We start from the raw sequence: 20,587 nt of genomic DNA on the forward strand, positions 1-20,587 counted from the left end.
AAACTAACTGATATCCAGTTATTAAAGATCCTTTTCCTCGATGTGCGCAATTCAGGAGCTGAGCTAAGAATGCTAACAAACCAGCTGGCTACTAAAGCCTCTTTCATTTACGTTAACCGCTCAACGAATCAAACAACAATATATTAAGTGTGACATTATCGTATTTCATCGTAAAGATCATTATTGCTTTATTATCGAGCAAATGCTCCAGGTTATAGCTATCAACTAACGTGTTAACATAGAGAAAAGTTGCAGGACGTCGAATTAAACATCCAAATTAATTAAACATCTTTTCAAAATACACTACAGAAAAGCGTTTCAGAACGCACGAAACCTAATATTTAATTATTGTACATTAATTAACTCGACTTTTGTGTGTGTAAACACGTTAGTAACGATAAACGATACTTAGTAAAGCCGACTGCAATGTCACTTCGATGCCATTATGTGAAAGCAGATCAAGAAATCTACCACAGAGATGCGTTTTTGCTCTTTAGACATCATGCAGACAGTAGACACGACTGTTTTATTAACAATTCAATTGTGTAACTATCATGCAAACGCAAACAACAGTAAAACATTCAACGTGTGAGCTCAGCGTAGATATCGCAGATACGTTGAGATAAATGTGCTGCTTACATGGTGGAAACCACAAAAACACACGCACGAACGGATCGCAGAACTCACCTCTTGTAGTTTAAAGTGCAGCAGAGATGAAATGAAAGCAAATAATAAGGCTATAGAAATTCAACACATTTGCAGAGTCTAGGAGGGGAAACATTTGTCCTGCTCGATCGCCATTTTCTTCTCTCGCATTCATGCATTCATCCCTGTAACTGCAGGAAGAGCTCAAGCGCTGCTCTCTGAGTACTTCCTCCAACTCTACACACTCACCTCCAAAATGGTGGCCACATTCGGGCTGTGTTTCAAAACATACAGAGCTGCCTACTTAAACAGCGTTTTAGACTGTGCATTTTTTTGCGCTTCAAGGGCACGTGCAGTAGTTTTGGACATCTAAGGGAATTGGGAAGCATCGTTCTGAAACAGCTGTGAAGAGTATTGTGTAAGCTGTGCTGATTTTAATGCTCAAAGATGCGGTCTAAGTAGGCAGCTCGCTAGGTTTTGAGATACAGCCAGAGAGCTGATGGTTAACCAGCACTTGTCACGGTGGCTTTGCTAGATGTGTTTTTCCAACGTGATATAAAGTCAAATATTGGAGGGAAATGTATGAGTAACTGGGTTATAACAAGAACATTATTATATTGTAAGGAAAAATATAATTCATTATAGAAATAGACATAATCCAAGAAATACCTCATCCAAACAGATGGGAATATAACTGACAAGTATACAGTCAAGAGTTTAAGAAAACAACACTGTTTAAACAGCGTAAATTTGTATGGGGGAAAAATTATTCGATGTGCAAGTAAAATGAAATAATATACACTAGGTCACAACAATTTTAATGATTTGGCAATATGACTGATTTCCTAATGTCACACAGATGCCATAAAAAAAAAAGTCAAATACATAGCATTTGATTTAATCTCAAACCGGGCGGTTACACTTTATTAAATCTAACCCATTCATGATCCATATTTATGAATTTTAAAATAATATTGTGTTCTAATGGATGCCATATTTAAAATCTGTTTACATGATTACAAAAATAGATGAATAGTTTAATGTGTTTAATGTCAAAGTATTATGAAAATGTTGCAGTCAAAGCTTTTCACTTTTAGGCAAACTTACTAGCCAAAACCGATTCCTCATTCTTGTTCATTTGTTTGTTGACAGTGAATGCCTTCAGCATTGTGAAATACAGCCTACAACTCTTTCATCACAAGACAAAAACACCAACCAAGTGCAGACTGGGAAAAACCTAAATAAATCTACAACAATATAGATACAGACCAGCTTTTAGTCTGGAATTTGCCTGCGTTTTCACTTTGAAGACAAAGCAGTGGCACACAGTTGAAAATGGCTCGGCTATGCTGTCCTTTTGAAGGCACTCATTCTGCCTCACTAGGCAGGAAACACACAGAAGTAGCTACCGATTGAAACTGTTTCAAGCGGATAACAACCTGGTTTAAATGTATAAACTTGATCAATATAGTCAAATCCTGATGTCAGGTCCCATAATTTACATAACATTTAAATTTGAGTGATCGCACAAAAATAGGATGCTAAAAAACGAGCAGGTAGAGCCACATTCCATTGAGTTCAGGGGTACAATGCTAAGATATTTTGCATGTATGATGTTGTTGCTGAGCTATGTCAACAGCTGTTTGTATGAGTTCACAGAATAATGAGCCTTTTGTTACTTCAAACATTATTTATTTACCTTTGTCCTGTCCAATTATTCAGTTCTTAAATATAGACATACATCTTCTTAAAATAAGATTCATAGTCATTCCAAATATTATGTAAGACATATTTCTGCTTTAACAAGTCTGTTTCATCACAAACGTCCTAAAATAAAATGAGAAAGTAACAGCACATAGTGCTCGGGACAGCTCAGGCCTCAGCCTCTGTGGTATTGAGAATGAATTTTGTATGAGGCATGAATATTGATGATCAGTGGAGGTCCGGGGCCAGCTGCTTGTGAGTGAGTTAGCTGCAGTAGGACAAGGGTCAGTTTGGTCAGGCCAGTGGGCTGCTCTCCCCCCTCCCAGACCGATGAGAGCAAGTGGAGCCTGGGAACGCAGGCAGATGCATTGTGCTCGGGCAGACAGGGCAGGAGGAGGGGAACAGCTTTGCATGACAAATACATGGCTGGCTTTGGTTTTCAGAGACTCGCTTTCCAAACTCACTTAATAGTGAGCTCTGTTACGCTGGCGTTACATTTCAAAGTAGTCTGAATATACACATTTCAATCACCTAAAACTTGTAAAATTCGCAAAACTATGCTTTGTGACAAATTTTGCATGTCACGCACAGTATTTGCCTTTCTTTTGGTTAGCTGTCCCTTCTTTCATCTTTACCTCTGTCCCCCTAATCCTCATTATTCACTGGTCCCCAGATGTACCAAGAGTCTCACCAACAAGGGCGCTATTTTTCATTTGCTCTCGCCCAATTCCTCTACTACCCCATCATTATATTCAATCTCTATCTGTCTCTCACCCATCCCCCTAGAGTGACTCTCTCAGACAGGGTGCCAGCTGTGAAAGGGATTTGTCGGAGCTGAATTACACTCTGGATCCAACCAATTACCTGTCCGACCGTTCGCAGGTCAGCCTGCACCACCATGCTTCCAGGCTGGATTTATCTATCAGACCACTATTCTGCAAGGCATTTATCATTTTCACACAGCCATGCACTCTGTCATTTATAAATGTTAATACACACTATCTGTTAACCCTTGAGAGTAAGAGACCATTTTTGCTCTGTTGTGCTAGTTTTTGGAAACAGTCAGCATCCTTTCTTTTGAGATAGTTAATATAATATAATATAATATAATATAATATAATATGTAAGCAATAAGGTACGAGAGGCTTTGCTGTGTCGTGAATAAGTCACAGCTGAAGGCCGTCGTTAGACACGACGCAAAGCGGAGTGACTTCTTCACGATACAGCACTAGCCTCAAGTACCTTATTGCTTTTATAAAACGGTTACCACACAATACAAATATTAAAGCCAGAAATATGTATCAATGCAACTTTCATAAAGTAAACATTTTCTAAAAGGCTTCCTTACGCCGGAAAAAATAGTCCCTGACCGTGAACAGCAACAGAAGTTACATTATTACGCCATTAGATGGCGGCAAAGACTGTCTTTACGAGTGTGCCAGTCAGTAGCGAAGACTTTTATATTGAAATGACTGAATTGTTGTGAACACAGAACAAGACACAACTGACAAATGCTTTGACTAGCGCTGTCAGTCACGGAAACCCCTTAAATGTTAAAAGGACAAGATGATACATCGGACATTTAAACAGATTTTTTATTATGAACATAGGACTGACCTGAATGAAAATGCTAAATCTGAATGCAGGTAATAAACTCGCTCACTCGATCTCTTTCTCACAATACTCTTCTACATAATACAGTAAGCTTCAATGAACAATATCAAATGAGAACAGTTTACGTTGCTAAGAGTGGTTGCTAAGGGTGTTGTGTAATGATACACAGAACCGTTGGGTGAAGCGGTCATAGCCGTGTTTTATCGTGAATAAAACACAGCTATTGACCAATCAGAATCAAGGACAGGAACTAATCGTTTAATATAATATAATATAATATAATCAGTGTTGGGGTAACGCATTACAAGTAACTTGAGTTACGTAATCAGATTAATTCTTCAAGTAACCAGTAATTACTTTTTCAATTTACAACAAAATATCTAAGTTACTTTTTCAAATAAGTAACAAATAGCCTACAAAACAGTTAACTTACAAACGACATAAGAGAAAAAAGTTTCTCATATTAGCAGCATATTAAGGATTATATGTTGAATGTAACAAACATTTTAAACATGACAAATTTGATTAACACTGCAAAATATTTATGGAGCTTCATGCTTTAACATTTAAACATTTATTTGTGGTGATCTCTGTCTTCACAGCTTGACTTGTTTTTAGATCCACTCCAGTCACGTAAATGCAATATAAAGATGCAAATGATGCTCGGAAGAGCAATCTTATTGTCATTCATGAATGCATGCAGCATATATTTTAGATGGAGGCATTTTCTCCTAGAGCTGCTACAGCTCCATTCAAAAACTTTGCTCCGGTCCAAATGAGACTCATTTGCATGTGCCCATGCCGCCCTCATCTCAATAATTCACACCTATCTGTGTAATGTGTTTCATCTGCAAGGCATGCATTTCAGTTTAGACTTGAGAAATCTTCTAGAAGTCTCACACTGTGCTTTCAGTCTTCTGTATGGAAAAAAGTACAGAAATGAATTTTAAAAGAATATGTCATACATGCTTCAAAGATGTCACTTTAACTAAAAGTAAATCCTGGAACCCTGAAGCGTAATAATAAAATTCAAGAAAACTTCTTTCATGAAAATAATTTATATGCATAAAGATGAATTCTTTGCTAAGTTTTGCTAATCTGATCTGGCTTGGGTCAAATAATATCCATAACATAAATGGACATCCTTGTGACCTACATTGTTTCATTTCACAGGGGGGTGTTTCTGTGGGCAGGGGTAAGAAACAGCTCTCCCTGTGTAGTGCAGTGAAGGTTGGTATAGGGTTTTGAATGAACTCATACCATGACCATATTCACTACAGTAAATAGAAACTTTGACCTGCTCCCTTATAACCCTGTAAACCCCCTCCACTGCCCATAAATAGTTTTTATCCCCTATAGCAGCAGCCAGTAGTTGATAATGAATGAACAACAACATGTACAAAGAATTAGACAATTCATAACTTGGAAAATGAAATGAAATAAAATGGAATCAAAATAAAGAAACTGAAACAAAACTGAACATAAAGTGAGTGTCCTGACTACTCACCCCATTTCTTCATAACTGCAAGTTGGGCCAAGTAAATGCTCACCTGTTCATGTGACATGAGAACCTGGAAATGACCATTTTTTTTTTTTTTTTTTTAAATAAAATGTTTTGTCCAGCAGCATATATTTGTGTTGGGGATGCTCACGTCCCAAAGAGGGTCTTAAGCTAGCTAAACCAGCAACACTTCCTCTGATCAAACAAGCTCCAAACCAGCAGAGACCACCACAAACCAGCCTGGAACAGCTTTACAAGTCATGCGGATCTAAACTTCCCTTTATAACAGGAAAATTTACTAAATTACACTACACAGAATGTTTCTGACAACTGCATGTAGCCATATGCATTAATTAAATATATTACAAAGAATTGTACTGAAATAAACTGCTATTACCAGCTACTTGAGACTATCTACTATTTTAGATGCATTTTAAATAAAAGAACTGAGGAGAACTGAAAAAAAAAAAAAAAAAAAAAAAAGTAAATATACAAGCCCAACGACTGGAGAGATGAGTGAAGCACATTGGGAGCCCTAATGATGCCTCTCTCTCTCTCTCTAGATAGTGGTCTGCAGCCCTCATGGCAGCTCTAATGAGCAGACCACTCATCATCCACAGCCATCTATCATACTTTCCGGCAGAAACACTGTCTTCTCTCATTTCCAACCACACATGAAAGAGACCTGGCCACTTTAAAAGCAAAGATAGTCTTTATCTTGCCACTTTACACATTGGCATGATTCACAGACAGAAAGAAAATGGCCAATTTTACCTGTATCCATTTGACTGTGAACACAAATAACAGCCAGGAAGCAAATGTTTCAGATATTATGAAATAATATTGATGCCGGTGTAATTTACAACTAATATGACCATACAGTATATTCCACTGAGTGATGCAATGTTAATCTACTGTAACTAATCAAATCTGCTTTCTACCTTAAAACCACCATAATAATACGTGTTAAAACAGAAAGCCACATAATGAATCTGAGTTCATAAGACCATGCAACACTATATACACAAGAAACAGAGAAAAAAGTATTTATACAAAATCTAATCATATGTGATGTGTTATACAATGACTTCTGGAAATGTCCTTTTACTGTTTTTGGCCGTAAATTATTAAAAAAAAAAACAAATGTGACAGTATTTTACAGTAAAATTACAGATAATACATTGTTAAATCATTTAAATATTTTCATATATATATATATTGTCCTTGTCCTTTTACTGTTACTGTTACTCTTTTTCTTGTCCTTTTACTGTTTTTGGCCGTAAATTATTAAAAAAAACAAAACAAATTTGACAGTATTTTACAGTAAAATTACAGATAATACATTGTTAAACCATTTAAATATATATATATATATATATATATATATAGTGTATGTTTACAATCTATTTTACAAGTTTCTATAGATAAAATACATCCATTTGTCAGAGGAGGTTATTTTTGTTCTGCAGGACAACAGGTTACCTTCAAACTTTAAAAATATATGCATGTCCAATAATGTGTTTGGCTTTACCTCCTATTAATCTTTCATTGCATAACAGTGCAGCAGAGCGTGTGTATTATATGGAGCCATGAGCTTGGCAGGGTGTCTGGTAGCTAATGGGTCTACTCACAGCCCCAGATCCTGAATACCATCCATGTGTTTTTATTTAGTATAACAAAAGACTCTTCACCACAGGGCAGGCTTCCATGAGAAACACTGTCCGGCATGTAAGGAGGTGGAGCACAGAAAACTCTTGACATGTTAATTGACTTGATTAGCATTAACATTACTGGGATTCCAGAAGGAGCCAAAACGCTCTACAGTTAACTACTGTATTCATTTGGTTGCAGTTTGATTCAAATCATCAGGCTGCCACAGTAAACATGATTTTGATTTTAGATAAGTTGTTTTCCCTGTCAAATAAAGAGACTTAATAACATATGAGGACTTAAAGGGATAGTTCCATGCCAGCATGACATTTTCTTCTGAGGAACACAAAACAAAATGGTTTACAGAATGTTTATGATATTTTAAAGAATTCATACATTTTTGTCCATTCAATGAAAGTCAGTGGGGTCCAAAACAACATTGCAGTGGACCCCACTGACTTTTATTGACATTTTTTTTAAAAGTATGTTTTTTTTTGTATTCCACAGAAAAAAGAAAATCATACAGGAGTAAATGCTGACTGAATTTACATTTTTGGATGAAAAGGTCTAAACTGATTCATGGTCCTACAATGGTGAAGGATCCAAAAATGGGATATGCTGCAGGAATGATAAATAAAGTCAGGTATCTTTGCTTACTGACTGATCCTAAAGTGAGCCATGGGGCGGCACGACATGACAGTAATTATTACAGACAAAAAGGTGGCTAGAGAGCGCATCACTGGATCCTGATGTGAGCACGCTTTCCTGGTGAAATATGCAGAGCGAATCTGTGAATTATGAGCTGTAAACGCTGGAAAAAGAAACAACCAGGACTGGGGTTGGTTGGATGTTGCCCTGGCATCTTGCCAATTGCTCATTACCGCAGAACCCGTGTGCAGTTGGGGCAGCCAATATGACGCCCGTTGCCATGGCAACAGCAGAGCAGACAGGCGACGTAATGCATCATATTTCAGCGGACCAACTCAATTCAATTCACACAGATCCAATCTTTGGGTTGTAAGTGGGGGGTGAGCACAGGCAGTGGAAAGCTGGTACTACAGAAATAAATTGCTATGAGACCATCAGCTTTCCATGCAGATTTTCTTTGAACGCTGTCTGTCAGAAACTGAAACATTCATTGTCCTGCACAAATTGGTTTTATTCAAATGCGGATGTTTGCCACGGAACAAGGCGACAATAGTGATGTGTGCACATTTTTTCCCCTTATTCAGCTATGTCAGAAAAATATCCAAGCTATACTGCACACGTTATATAGCTAATGAATTAAATACAGCTTTTCTATTATGTACAAAATCCATTTTTTGTATAAGAATTTTTTTTTTTTTTTTTTTTGTGGCCAAACAAAAAAATGTCCAAGTGAGGTAACTGTCCAGAGACTGAAATTCCCATAGCCCATAGAACTGTATGGTAAAAAGTCGTGATATTTGGGCACACAGATATAGGACAGTCCCGACATTAACCATAGCAATTTTGAAATCTCTAACCCAATCCCTCTATCGACACCAACTGTCTGAATTTGCATTCATGTTTATGTTAATAGCTTTTACATTTTAAGGGCCAATTCAATTGCACCCTATGACGTCATTTTTCGTCATGAAAATTTTCCCGTCATTTTGAATTTACTGAAAAACCTACTTTTTCGAACTCCTCCTAGACCGAATGTCAGAGCACGCCAAAGTGGACGTGAGGTTATATCTCTGAAACGCTTAACTGTATTCAGACCAAACTTGGTGTAAGGTCTGACAACCATGACCTGAGGGTACAGTAGCTGCACAATTTCGGCACAGTGCCAACTAGTGGTCAGGAAATATAGTTTTGCTTATAACTTACGAACAGTTTTACCAAAAATTATTAAACTGATCTGTTTAGATTCGGGGAGTCGAACGATACCCAATTTTCCCATGTTCCCATTTTGGGTGTCTGCCATTTTGAATTTTGTCGTAAAATGCTACATTTTATGAACGCACTGGCATATCGTTACGAAACTCGGTAAGTGTCACCATGGCTTGAAGGTACTCAAAAAGTTTCGAGACAGAGCTACCTTGTGGTCAAAATCATAATGAATTTTTTTTTTTTAAAAATGCTAATAGCTTATGATTAATTTTGCCTATTGTAATTCATTGGGCCATGGAGAGAACATACCAATTTTGCCATAGTCAGCCAAATTTCCTGTCCACCATTTTGATTTACCTTTAAAAAAAAACTCCTTTTTCAAACTCCACCTAGATGCCAAACTGCATCTGAGTCTGTATCTCTGGAAAGATTTTACATATTGACACCAAACTTTAAAGGAACACTCCACTTTTTTTGAAAATAGGCTCATTTTCCAACTCCCCTAGAGTTAAACAGTTGAGTTTTACCTTTTTCGAATCCATTCAGCCGATCTCCGGGTCTGGCGGTACCACTTTTAGCATAGCTTAGCATAGTTCATTGAATCTGATTAGACCGTTAGCATCTCGTTCAAAAATGACTAAAGAGTTTCGATATTTTTCCTATTTAAAACTTGACTCTTCTGTTGTGGGTGCAGCAGGCGCAGTGATATTACGCAGCCCCTGCTTGCACAGGGAGCGTGCCTTGCAACCATGGAGACATTTGTGAGAGACGCTGCGTAATATCATTGCGCCTGCTGCAGCCATGGTACAGCAGCAAAGTTCCTTGATTATTACGCTGGAATGAGAGTATAGTTCCTAGCCATATCGGCCTAGAAAATCGCAACTTTTCATTTTCCATCGGTCTTAGTACACAATGTAACTACAGAAGAGTCAAGTTTTAAATAGGAAAAATATTGAAACTCTTTGGTCATTTTTGAACGAGATGCTAACGGTCTAATCAGATTCAATGAACTATGCTAAGCTATGCTAAAAGTGGTACCGCCAGACCCGGAGATCGGCTAAATGGATTCGGAAACGGTAAAACTCAACTGTTTAACTCTAGGGGAGTTGGAAAATGAGCCTATTTTCAAAAAAAGTGGAGTGTTTCTTTAAACTAATTTTCACCCCACACTGACCACACCATATCAATTTGGTGTCAGCGCCACCTATTGGTCTAAAGTAATAAGCAATTATGTCACATTACAAGTGATTGTATTTATGGACTTTCAACCATTTTGCCTAAAATCGTCTCCAAATGTCTTTACTCATTTTCGCAGTTGGTCTGATGTTTGCTGCCTTTATTTTTAGCTCCTCATTCTGCCTCTGTGGTGCTTTAATTATTATTATTGTTTTAAATATTATCATTGTGGTATAACTAACATGCAGGAAGCCGTTTTGCTACAGTATGTGAAAAGAAAAATATAAAACAAAATGACAACAGAACGAAATGCTGGAGATCAGTATAATAATGAATACAATAAAATAAATATTGAATAAGCTAAACCTAAACCTATCCATCACAGAACACTTCCTGCATTTTTACATTTTCAAAAACATCATTTTAGTATGATTTATAAGCTTTTTTCTTCATGGGGACCAAAAAATGTTCCCACAAGATCAAAGATTTCTGGTATTACCATCCTTATGGGGACTATTTTTCCTCTCAATGTAAGGTTTACCACACACACATTTTGAGTGAAATCAAAAATTATATTTAAAATGGTATAATTAAAAAAAAAAAAAAAAAAAAAAAAAAAAAAAACACTGCTTAAAGATCCATGCTTAAAGATCTTGACAAAAGTAAAGAACTTGACTTTTTTTTTTTCCATATCTCATTTATCTTTAAGGTCAGGTATCCAAAATGGAAGCCTACTAACATCAACAGCTTGGAGAGATCTGAACCTTTTGTAGTTCTCCCACTGAGACTTCAGTCTCTGGGTACAGTAGTGGCATTAGGAGGGCAGACAGGCACACAATGGTCTCACACCTGAGCAGATGCTTCCTAATTACAGTGAGCTCTTCATCACAACTTCAGTCATTATAGGCTAAATGCTATACTCCACTTACAGCAGATCGCAGGGAGATTCGGTGGCTGTGAATTTCCTTTAATGAGCATCTTCACCTCTAAAGCTTTATAATGAGTAGATCCCAGGTATTACCCTGCAGGTAAGATGATAGCAGATGCCCTGGTTATAAGACATCCTCTTTCTCTGTGAAATCTCTTCAGGACAAGTGAACCAGAGCTGGTAATGAGATACTACTTTTATTATCTCCAAAACCTTTATATTTTATAACCAAAGCTGTATTTTAGTGGATATAGTTAAAATGATACAACCAAAAGTCTAGTTTTAAGTGTTCATATTTATAAACATTTCTAATTTCAGTTATAAAGCCCACATTTTGTCTTATGTTCCCATTACAGGCTGACTTTAAAAGCCACTTGAATTAGCTGTGTGTGAGTGTGCAGGACGATTGGCTTGAAAACGTCTAGTATGGAAAACAACGGTCCATCTGAGATGAACCTCAGACACAAAGGTTTTAACCCATAGTGGAAAAACAGCATTGGATTCCTTTCCAGACCTCTAAAGAGGACAGGGATATTTCCACTCCGTGTTTTCTCCAGAGCATTGACATACTGAGCAGCGATAAGGCTGTACAGGAGAATTATTTATTCATGTAAAGGATAAGGTTGCACACCTCCCCATCTTCAACGTGGGTACCGACTCAAAACGATTCTGAGTTAATTTCCTGGCACTATCAGGGTTTCAATAATGCAAAGTCACTAAATAGACTCGCAAGGGCACTAATGTATCTAATGTCACACAAATTATCACGCAGGAACAAATATATAATGTCTAACAAATTATCATGCAATAAACTTCAAATACCTGTTTAGACAGGCTTGTCAGGTTTAGGTTTATTTTATTTTAAAATCTGCTTTAAAATGCACGGTGAAATGCTTGCCATAAATGGGACAGTGGCAGATTTACTGTTTACATACCAGCAAAAACAAAGAATGGGGAGGCAGACAATCAGACAAGATGCCTGCTGGGCATCACAAACTGTTGTCTGTCTGCTCACTTTCTCAACAAGCTAGCCAAACAAAAGCAAACACACGCTGCAGTACAGCTGTCAACCTTTAAGTCCCTTCAGCACATCAGCAGCCAATTAGGAATTAAAGTCTGTCCAAAATCTAGAAAATGCTCCCTTCTCAGCCATTATACAGAGGTTAAAGCTAACAAGGAACATCTGAATCCAAAGTATGCTAAATATTGTGTTTAATATGATGCCGTTATATGATCTGTTTTTTGACATGCCACATGCCACAATCCTGTGTCCATTTTGGTGATTGATGGAAAAATAAAAATGGTGTTGAAAAGAGTGCATTTATTTATTAGGGATGCATGATATATCGGCCACAATATCAGCATCAGCCGACATATGTTCATTTTTAATGTTATAAGAAATAAGAAAATTTGGCCGATATATTAAAGCCGATAAACAATGGATGATTTCCGTCAGCTGAGACACTTCAGATGCGCACTGTTCATCATGATGGCTTTGAATTGCTTGAAACAGGATTCGAATCACTTCAAAAAGGAAAATACAGTTAAGTGCAACAGGTGCAGCACAAGTCTGTCATATAAAATTATAATGAGAACATTATAAATGTGCGCTTAGGACATGGCTTTTATTGGTGAGACTTTTGTTTTTGTAATCAGGCTCTCAAAAATTATATAAAAAAATTGATTTAGATTTATCACCCAATATATCGGTTATCAGCTTTCAAATATAAAGATTTATCAGTATGGGCCAAAAATTTTCATATTGGTGCATCCCTATTATTAATAAATATTTTTACAAATACATTTACACATTATAAATACACTACCGTTCAAAAGTTTGGGATTATGATTTTTTTTAATGTTTCTGAAAGAAGCCTCTTAAGCTCATCAAGGCTGCATTTATTTGATCAAAAATACAGTAACAGTAATACTGAAAAATATTATTACCATTTAAAATAACATCTATTTTAATATATTTCAAAAAGTCTTCAATATTTCTGGTAAATCTAGCTCCCTCAAACACCTCGTATATCAGTGAGTGGTGATGGGGTAAAGCTTTACAATAACTCAAATTACATAATCAGATTACTTTTTTCAAGTAACTCGTAAAGTATTGCATTACTTTTAAATTTACAACAAAATGTCTGGGTTACTTTTTCAAAAAAGTAATGCAAGTAAGCTTTCCCATTTATTGACTGACAGCTCTTCTGTCCCCATGTTGAGAGAAATGAGTAAGTGCAGAGGAGTTGCGTGCGCTGTGTAAATTTGATGACTATTGATCTGAACTAAATGTGAGCATTTACTCATCTCACTTGCAAGAAAACAGATTCAGTGTTCCTCAAAATGAATAAAAACAGTAAAATGCAAATACATTTACGCAAACCAGCAATAATTAAATGTTAAATAACACAAATATACTTTATGTATTTAATCTCATTTTATTAACCAATGTCTTTGCTGCTGACCTTCAATGATCCAATTCAACCATAATAAGCAAAGATGACTTTAGATAAACATCACGTGTTTCTTTTTTTTTTTTTTTTTAGTGCTGAAGTATGTTTAACTTCCTTCTTCTGCATCCTATTCTTCTGTGATCTAAAATGGCAGCACAGCTGAAAGGTTTGTTTGAGCAGCGCCCTCTAGAGTACAGGTGTGAGTTTGCATTTCCTTCAGCCTGAGGCTTATTCATTTCACTTTCGGAGAGAAAGGGCCTTTACATTTGCCAAAAAAAGAACTTCTGTGCTTTTTGTTATCAAAAAACAAACAAGCAAGCCCAGCCCAGGTGAGAAAAAGTATTGCAAAAGTATTGTTACTTTCCATAAAAAGTAACTAACACAATTAGTTACTTTTTTAGGGAGTAACACAATATTGTAATGCAGTAACTCTCCACAGCACTGTCAGTGAGGACCTATAGACTCCAGCATTTCTATCCTGATAATGAGCCTCTTGTGTGCAGGTGTCCCGTTGCAGAAGCTAAGCCTGTCAATGGCCCCTGTTTACACCTGGTATTAACACCCACCTCAGGTGATCCAATCACAAGCCGTCAGATGATGCAGATTGCATTTACACACGCTGACCACTAAAACAGATCCCTGAAATGTGATTGTTTACTGAAGGCAGCCAGCTACAGGAGCTTCAGTCTGTTCAACAGGCAATTGCTGTTTCCTTAAATACTAAAGCAATTACAGCAGCAATGTATTGTGGTTAATTATAAATGAATGAGAATCTACTCCGATTGAATGAATGGAAGCAAATCGTTACATAATTACCCCTCTACAAACACCACCTCCTGTTTTAGGAATAGGGGGGTCATGATAGCCCACAACGAGTAATATATACGGCACACTAGAGAGGCAAATGGTAATGTGTAGCTCTGCTTGGCTGTAAATAAGCCTGTAATAATGAAACAGCTTTATGGAGCCTCTTCCGTCTGTTCGCCATTTGTTGTTTTTCCTTTCCAATATCTGTTACTCCTTTTTTTTTGATTGGCTTGATTGATCATGTTCTGCTTTGAGATCCACAGGCTACTGACTATCAGCTGGGGCAACCAGACCGACACTGATGGGAGAAGGTACTATGAGCGACAACACTTTCTAGACACACACACACACATTTGTTTTTGTGTATTGTGGGGACATTACATAGGCGTAATGGTTTTTATACTGTACAAACCGTATTTTCTATCGCCCTAAACTACCCCTACCCCTAAACCTACCCATTACAGAAAACTGCACATTTTTACTTTCTCACAAAACCTCATTCTGTATGATTTATAAGCCTTTTTAAAAGGGGACATCACCCTCTCCTTGTAATACCTGTCATACCCATGTCATTATACAAATTTGTGTCCTGATATGTCACAAACTGTGAAACTACACAGTCTATATATACAGTTGCAAGAAAAAGTATGTGAACCACTTGTAGAATTTGTGAAAATGTGAAAAATTTTAACAAAATAAGGGAGATCATACAAAAGGCATGTTATTTTTTATTTAGTACTCTCCCGAGTAAGATATTTTACATAAAAGATGTTTACATATAATCTATAAGACAAAAAAATTCGTTTAAATATCAGTTTTCTTCATTTAGTACTGCCCTTCGGAAACAACAGAAGATACTTACATGTTTCCCAGAAGACAAATTAAGTACAATTTACCTTGATCTTCAAATTTCACCCCCCGACTCTTAATGCATCATGTTTCCTTCTGGAGCATCAGTGAATGTTTGAACCTTTTGTAATAGTTGTGTTTGAGTCCCTCAATTGTCCTCAGTGTGAAAAGATGGATCTCAAAATCATTCAGTCACTGCTGTAAAGGGTTCAAATATACAGAAGATGGTGGAAAACTGAAGAATCTGCAGGACCTGGAGGATTTTTCTGAAGAACAGAGCTCAGTTTAACTGCTCAGAACAAAGAAGAGACTCATGAACAACCATCACACAACAAAAAACAGTCATGGATCATCCAGGTATCCACACACAGTATTAAGAATCAAGGGTTCACAAACTTTTGAATGGGGTAATTTTAATAAATTCAGCTATTTTTTGTCTTGTTGATTATATGTAAACATCTTTTATGTAAAATATCTTACTCAGGACAGTACTAAATAAAAAATAACATGCATTTTGTATGATCTCTCTTATTTTGTTAAAATTATTCACATTTACTTCAAGTGGTTCACATACTTTTTCTTGCAACTGTATAAATATATATATGTATATATATATATATATACACACACCTCAAAGCAGAACATGATCAATCATATATATATGAATATTCGATATAGATTCTATAATATATTATATATATATATGAAATACTGTATTTATTCTTCATTTTATGTCAACTTCACTTGTAAATCTTAAAACTCTTTATTTTCAGGTTTAAATTACATTTTGAAAGTGATCTCAGACTTTTAGACTGCACTCTATGGCTTGTTAACAAAAAAAGCAAACCAGTATTATATAACACCATTAAAAACTTTTTTTTAAGAAATTAATATTTTTATTGAGCAAGGATGCATTAGATTTTTTCAAAAACATTAAAAAACCTTACCAATGAACTCACTTCTAAATGTTGCATGTCAACTGAAAAATTCTGATTATGAAACGTATCAACTTGTACACAAACCTGTAGACAGTAGAGGCATGTTGGGTCTGAGAGGACATTGGGCAATTAGCAAAAACCCTTATTCCACTCCCCATTGCTATGAGCTGTCCTGGCCAGAGCTTTTAAGCATTGTGTTCAGAAGGCTCGTGTTGGAATTAAAAAAGAAAAACAAACAGGGCTGACTCCTCAGTGGGATTTTAATTTGGCACATATTCCCCTAATCCATCCTCACTGTGGGGTGCGCACGTGCTGCCTGGACAATGAAGAGGCCACAGCTAGGGCTAATTATGTGTTGTTAGATGGAGGCCTTGATATGAGCTCTGGCATGAAGTGTTTGATTTAATCAGACTGAACAGGAAAAAGAAGCCAGACGAATGATTTCAAAAGAACGATGAGTACATTCTTTTGTTCCATGGGGAAGAGTTATTAAGTTCAAAAAGAAGCAGAAGTGCAGAACTAATTCAATACGAAAGATATATGGCATTTATAAGATGCATGTGCTAATAGCAAAACTTTATTTTTCGAAAAATATATATATAAAAAAAACATTTTATAAATGTATGACATTCTTATAGACATCATTATCAATTTTTGATTTTTAAAAAAAAATAAAATAAACATACTAGGTGGGAGATATGTATAATTTTACAATTGTGTGGAAATCTGCAGAGTTCATGAGCGGGCCTACTTTAAGGGTACATTTACACGACAACGATATGGTTGAAACAGAGAAGTTTTTCCTTCGAGTTTTCCGCGTACAGACGACACAATTGTCAAAATGATCCCCATTCATACGAATCCGTGAAAATGACAAAAAACTGCTGTATTCTGCTGTCAGGCCATTAGATGGCGATGAAACACTATAGACTGAACATGTAATGCGCATGTGCATAACGTCGTCGTTTTCATAGATTCGCGTTTTTGTTGTTTACACGGAGACCGTTTTCAAAAACTTGCATTTCCAGGCCACCAAAACGCCACTGTCGTGTAAATGAACGGCCAAAACGCATAAAAATGTTTCTGTTTGTAGTTGAAAACGGTGTTGTGTAAACGGCCCCTAAATCTGAGGGGCCGTTTACACAACACCGTTTTCAACTAAAAACAGAAAACTTTCTACGCATTTTGGCCGTTCATTTACACGACAATGGCGTTTTTGTGGCCTGAAAACGCAAGCTTTGGAAACGGGTTTCAAAGTGGAAGTTTTGAAAAAGATAGCATTATCATCTCCGTGTAAATTGCAAAAACGCGAATTTGTGAAAACGGTGACGGCATGCACATGCGTATTAGGTGTTTAGTCTATCCACCTTATTTTTTAATGCGGAAATAAGGTGTTTTCTGTGAATGTGCAAGACTTCCGATTTATTATTAGCCGCTATAGGGAAATAACGAGAAGAATATCAAACTGTAAAAGAATGCGCATGCACAGGCGCGTAATCTTTTTTTTTTTTTACAAAGTGACATCGCCAACTACTTGTCTGGCATCCACGATACAGCGTTTTTAGTCATTGGCGCGTATCCCATTTTTAGTACATCGTTGTTGTGTAAACGTACCCTAAGATGTCTAATAATAAACCTTTCCCCACAGGATGGGATCTCTATCAGGTGTCAGGCACTGGGTGAGGGGCTCACATCCTTTCACTATTCTGGACCAACTAAGCAGCCATTTGGCAGTCATTGCACTTTACCGCTATTAGATTTTACAGCTGTGGTACTGGACAGTATTTTGATGATGACATTTCCAGTTGAACTTGTTTATCTAGGCCTTTTCTCCTGATTAAAGAGAAAGGCGAACCTGGACACCACTGTGTGCTGAATCACTCTCGGTGCCCTGCAGCTGACCACGATTTGGCCTGAATTGTTATGTATGATGTGAGGTCTGGCTGAACAGAGAGACAATGGCAAAGCCACACCACCCAGCTACGGCATGCATGAGTCCAAACAAAAGAAAGATTAAAAGAGGTTCATTCTGTATTGGTGTGGGTAAATTAACAGTCACCTTCATAAAGCCTTTCTGAAAGAGAAAGTTTGTCCAAAACTGATTGAGCAAAGATTGTACTCACCCTCATGTCACTCAAAACCTGCATGACTTTCTTCTGTGGAAAACAAAAATAGATATTTTGAAGAACACTGGTGTCCGAACAACACATTTCTTAAAATATGTTTTTTTTTTTTTTTAATGTTTGGAACAATGTGAGGGTGAACAAATGACAGAAGTTTCATTTTGGGGTGAAATATCACTTGAAGCCCTGATTGTTAGATCTATTATGTTCCAAAACAAGCTTAAATCAGTGTTGTTATTGTTAACTAAAACTGGTGCTTTCACACTTGGTTCGATTGCCTAAATAAAAGAAGTTCATAAGTATAACGAAGTACTAGAATTACTAAAACTGAAATAAAAATGAATTTAAGCTATATAGAAATATCTAAACCAAAAAAAAACAAACAAACAAAACAACAACAACATTACTAAAACCTAAATATTAAAATGAAAACATATGTGAAACAAAATGAAAATATAAATTAAAAGATAATTCAAAATATTAATAAATAGTATAATACTAAGATATCACTAAGCTGGATTTAGGTTATGTAGTTGTCTATAGTGATTCTGACTGATGCAGACAAGCCCAGATCATTCCCCCAACAGCATGCCAGAGGCAACAATTCCTCACACAGACACCTTCACAAACCAACACCTTTCCATTCAATGGAAGCCTTTTATAACTGAGTTCAGTGAAATCTAACGCATACATAGTACGCAGGAGCGACACAGTGCCACGTTTCTCTATTGCAATGGACCCCGGTGAAGAAAGAGTCAAACATAAAAGGACAAGTCTGCAGAAATGCAGTCATTTCCCTCACAAAAGGATGTCATCAGCCTCTCTTCCTTTTGAGATGCTAATTCACATGCTGAGCTGTGTTTGACGCCCAGAACCCTATAAGTGACTATTAATCAAAAAGCACTTCAGGGCTGTGATCCACTGTCTCAACTGTCCACACTCCTGTGATAATTAAATTAGCACCAACCATAGCATTTCAGCCGCTCAACTTCTTCAAAAATAGCACACGATTTTGCTTAGCAAACGTCTGACATGTAAATTACAGCTCGCAGAGTGTAAAGCCAGTCAATATGCTTTTGAGGAAAAAGGCTTAGAAGAACGCATTTTGCAATTTAACATAGAGAAAAGCGGCTCGCTTGTACCTCATTAAGGTTAATAAAGTTCAAAAGTTTCTGAAAAATGTATATAGAGGGAGCTATGACTATTGATGTAATCATTTTATAGTAAATAAAACCTGTCATTGCACTAGCAGAAGCAGCATTAGCATCTTTAGCGCAATGATGAGGTACCGAGTGATGCTAACATTCAGAAAGTCAAATATTGGTCCAATTTCAAGACTTCCTTGGCTCTCTAGAGAATATTTCAGTCTAGACATACCCCCCAGCCTCCCCACTCAACACACACTCACAAAGTAAAACAGGACTGGGGCTAATATTGTTCTGCATTATCACCATTGATTAAAATAAGCCCCTGCTCTCTTGCCAGTTTACAGCTGAGGTCCCGGTCTGGGTTTTATGAAGTGTTAGCTACTTCATTTCATTATGGTAACTGGGTTACATTAGTTGTGCACAGCTGTAGGCAGAGGAAAAAATCCATCTGTATGCCAGTTTCATTTTCTCTCTTCTCGGCCCCAGGCGTATACATCCTCTCCTCATCCACTCACACACTCCACGCGCTCCCTTCTCCTCTTTCTTCACCTCATCCTCAACCCTAGATGAGTAAAATGTAACACTCATATCATGCATGGGACCCATGAGGACCGTGCTTATACAAAACACATATAAACAGGAACACATTACAAATGCCAAGCCTGATTACATTTAATTTGATGCATGTGTCCTGATTATCTGCTTTTATTTTACAATGAATCTGCCCATGAAATATAAGTTAATTCACAGAGTTCTACAAAAGTGATTTTCCTGTCTTGAAAGAACATAAATAGCTTTGGAAGAATGTGTACACCTTCGGTTTAGGAAGGCCAAACACACCTCACGTGTCACCAACCCCTCTCGTGTCCCACCTGCTTTTAGTCTCATATGAATGTACTTCAATATTTATCACAGTACTGAATAATTACCATATTATCTTCAACTTTAAGGTATTTGAAAGAAGATACTACCATGATACACGTTTAAACAATCTAGTACATTTCCAAAAAACCATGGAAATACTTTTTTGTTTGCACAACAAAAAATGGTGGTTTCCATTCTTATTCATTTTCTCCACAGAGATTTTTTTAAACAATAATGGCATATGACTATATAGGTGTCCAAACCTGCTCGTGGAGGGCCACTGTCCTGCAGAGTTTAGCTCCAACTTGCCTCAACACGAACTGTTTAAGACCT

At 36.8% G+C, this 20,587-nt stretch overlaps 1 protein-coding gene across 6 annotated transcripts in view; it reads right to left on the reverse strand.

The window, feature by feature from the left end:
* The window catches only part of LOC127510154 (trinucleotide repeat-containing gene 6A protein-like), a 48,679-nt gene extending 30,413 nt beyond the window's left edge, over positions 1 to 18,266 (reverse strand). For 5 of the 6 annotated variants that reach the window (XM_051889658.1, XM_051889655.1, XM_051889656.1 and 2 more), the window contains exon 1: positions 688 to 910. The gene's annotated coding sequence lies outside the window, so the exon portion shown is untranslated. Of the gene's footprint in view, positions 1 to 687; positions 911 to 18,242 lie in introns of those variants that run through there. The other variant, XM_051889653.1, reaches the window with a different exon arrangement.
* Between the last annotated feature and the right edge of the window lie 2,321 nt (positions 18,267 to 20,587).

The sequence above is a fragment of the Ctenopharyngodon idella genome, chromosome 3, assembly GCF_019924925.1.
Source record: "Ctenopharyngodon idella isolate HZGC_01 chromosome 3, HZGC01, whole genome shotgun sequence".
In the NCBI taxonomy this organism is placed as follows: Eukaryota; Metazoa; Chordata; class Actinopteri; order Cypriniformes; family Xenocyprididae; genus Ctenopharyngodon; species Ctenopharyngodon idella.